This window comes from Mustela nigripes, chromosome 5 (assembly GCF_022355385.1).
Source record: "Mustela nigripes isolate SB6536 chromosome 5, MUSNIG.SB6536, whole genome shotgun sequence".
NCBI classification, from domain to species: Eukaryota; Metazoa; Chordata; class Mammalia; order Carnivora; family Mustelidae; genus Mustela; species Mustela nigripes.
In genome coordinates this window covers 26,022,453-26,025,614 of record NC_081561.1, presented here as the reverse complement: position 1 = coordinate 26,025,614, position 3,162 = coordinate 26,022,453, and the positions used below count along the sequence as shown (strand labels likewise).

The following is a 3,162-nucleotide window of genomic DNA, read 5'->3' as shown; positions in this document are numbered from 1 at the left end:
CACAAGAATTCTTTTGAATGTTGCTGAGAAGAGAAATTAAAAATAATCTGGTGTCCAATGTGCCGGTTTGATATGGGGTATCTGCAGTAGCTTGCAATCAGAAGAACAGGAGCAATTACACATTTTTAAGAGGTTACAATTGCCTCCTTTAGAATCACTTCTGAGGTAACTTCCTTCCCGTAGAACTATCGCTTATGAAAGAAAGTACAGCAAATTTTTCATCTCTGAGGGAGGGGAATTAGGAAACCATTGTTTCCTGTCTTCCTCACTACCATTTTCTTTCCTTTTTTTTTTTTTTGAAAGACAATATTTAAGGAAAAATGAGCAAATCACAGTCATAGGAGGCTTGATTCTGAAAGTCATGTATTTACTAGAATACACCTAAGACAATCTTAAAATTAAAGTATGAATGAGGCTTACAACATAGACCAAAAAATTTCCTGTTTCCTACAGAAAAATATAACCTAACAATGAAAAACACGTTTTTTTTTCCTTTCCAGAAAAAAGTGGCATGGCTTGATAATAAATTTTAAATGAAGCCTAAAAATACTTACCTATGCCACCTATTATGAAAATTTTACCCCATAATGGAGTGTTCTGGTGGTATCTTCACTAACAAAATGTTCAACTCCAAAAGCAGCAGTCATGGATGGTAAATCTGGTACCAACATCAGAAGAAAAAAGTGTCTTAAAAAAAGGTGCAAAAGCGTTTTGATTTAAGTACAACGTATCACAGAAAAGAATATGAATTCAAGCTGGCGATTTTACACACACACACTCCGAAGAGGCTGCCGGTGCCGGAGCTCTTTTATTGCTGCATTAGCACGGACTTTCAGATGTTTTAAGGGCTACGTAAAAACGGATTCAAGGAACACATTAAACTGAAGTCCTCGATCAAAATGTTTGGTGTAAAGAGTTTCTACGGGGCGCCGGGGGGCTCGGTGGTTCAGCCGCTGCCTTCGGCTCGGGTCGTGATCCCGGGGTCCCGGGACCGAGCCCCGCGTCGGGCTCTGCTCGCGTACTCCGTGCACCCCCGAGGGGTAGAGCCGCGCGAGCACCGTCGGGCGCGGCCGCAGACGCGTCCCAGAGCCGGCGGCCTGGACGGCCGACGAGCCGCTGCGCTTCGGCCACTCGGGGGCGCCCTGCGGCCACGAGCGGACCTCGCAGGCCGGACACGGCGGTCCGCGCCCCCGCACCGCACGGAGTCGCCCACGGGCGGACTTCGGAGACGAAGGCGCGGGAGCAGCTGAGGGGCCTTCCTCTTCCTTCCGACAGCGTCCCGAGCGCCGCACGACAGCCTGACTATCAAGGACTCGACGGCCCAAGTGTGAAGCGCGAGGCCCCACGAGTGCGGCAGGAGCGGACCCAGCCGTGAAGCAGGAAGGCGCGAGCACGACAGTGTCGTGAGCGTGGCCATCCGTCACGTGTGCGGAAGACGTGCGCTCCCAGCGCGGAGCACGACAGTGTCGTGAGCGTGGCCATCCGTCACGTGTGCTCCCAGCGCGGAGCGCGGACGCGCGGAGCTGCCCGGCTGGGGCGCGAGGGCGGCGGCGGCCGCAGCTGCGCGTGTTACGGCGGTTTTGTTGACCAAGACGCAGGCTCCGGAGCCACGGTGCTCCCGGGCCGCCGATGGGGTCAGGGGCGGAACGGGGCCGCCGCGCAGGGCGAGGCCGCCCGCCCCTGCACCCCCGAAACCCGGCGCGAGGCCGGGGGTCGGGGCGTCCGCCGACGGCCACAGCCCCGCACGGCTCCTCGCCGAACAGCGCCGAGAAACACGGGTCCGCGTGAACGCACCGCCACAAAGCGTCCTCCCGAGTCCCAAGCGCGTCCCCGCTCCGAGTCGGCCCCCAGCAGGGCGGCGGGGGCAACGGGGCGACCCTGCTGCGCCCGGGGCGCTCGCCGGCCGCGTCCCCGCCCGCAGGCTGCGCGGTCTCCGCCGCGTCCCCGAGCCCCCGCGCTTGCGTCCGGCCGGCAGACCGGCCCCGGCGAGCCCCGAGCCCCGAGGACGCCGCGCACAGCGGGCAAAGCGGGGGAAGCCCGCGTCGGGGGGCGTCGCGCCGGGCCGCAGCGGTCCCCCGCCTGCGCCGGGCCGGAGGGCTCGGACCCCCGCGCCCGAGAGCGCCCGAGGGCTGGGACTGGGACCTGTGCCGCTGCCCGGCCCCGCCGCTGCCCTGTCCCTCTCCCTGACCCTGCCGCTGCCGCGGTACCTCTCCCTGCACCTGCACACGCGGGCCGGGACGCGGCTGCGGGCGAGAGGCGGGCGCCGAGCGGGGGACGGGGAGGCCGGCGCTCGTTCCGGCCCGAGGAAGTGCGTCCTCCCGCGAGCTCCCTCCTGCGGCGGCCGCCAGATGGCGTCGGCGGTCCCGCCAGCCGCGGGCGCACGTCACAGGCGCGTCACTCCTCCACAGCTACTTTAGCGGAAAATCTGCCGCCTTCCGCAGGGTGTCAGGATGGCCGAGTGGTCTAAGGCGCCAGACTCAAGCTCCGCTTCCCCGCGCTGGGGATTCTGGTCTCCGAATGGAGGCGTGGGTTCGAATCCCACTTCTGACACATCATTTTTCTCCTCCTCCTAATTTCCTACACAACGAGACGGATCGCAGCAGCAGGGATAGGGGTCTTACCGATCTACATTATTAAAAATTAACTTAAATTTTTCTTACAGGGGATCTTAAAACACTGAAACTAGCGGAAGCGAAAATATCGCGATATGTTCTGAAGCCGAGAAATCTGGCGCGCCCTGAAGGCGAGCCGCGACCGTGGAGGATGGCATCGCGAGATGTCTGGAAAGCGCGAGACTTGGGGCGGGCGCCGGCTGGCGGCGCGATGGCGGGTCTCTCCTCACGGGCTCCGGCGGCCGGCTCTGCCCCGGACCGCGTCCGCGCCGCAGTGCCCAGGAAGGCCTTCACGGTCCTCCGAGCCGGTCGGCGTGTGCAGCAGCCGTGGAGCCCGACGCCCCTCCCCGCGGCAGCGTCCGTGTGCTCCGTCCACGCGGTCCTTCTCACCGACCCGGGACGGGACGGCTGCCGCCCGCTCCGCCCCCGCTGGTCGTGTTCCGGCCCGGCCGTCTTCCGCGGAGCGCCCGGCTGCCCCCGGGATCCCCTCCGGACGGACCGCGGGCCGCAGCCCGTCGCGCGGCGCCCCTGCGTCCCGGCCCTGCGTCCC

At 62.5% G+C, this 3,162-nt stretch overlaps 1 non-coding gene across 1 annotated transcript; it reads left to right on the top strand.

The window, feature by feature from the left end:
• The first annotated feature begins 2,444 nt into the window (after window positions 1-2,444).
• On the top strand, window positions 2,445-2,550 carry TRNAL-CAA (transfer RNA leucine (anticodon CAA)). Its single transcript has 2 exons — window positions 2,445-2,482; window positions 2,505-2,550. It is a non-coding gene; the product is annotated as a tRNA-Leu (tRNA).
• The last annotated feature ends 612 nt before the right edge of the window (window positions 2,551-3,162 follow it).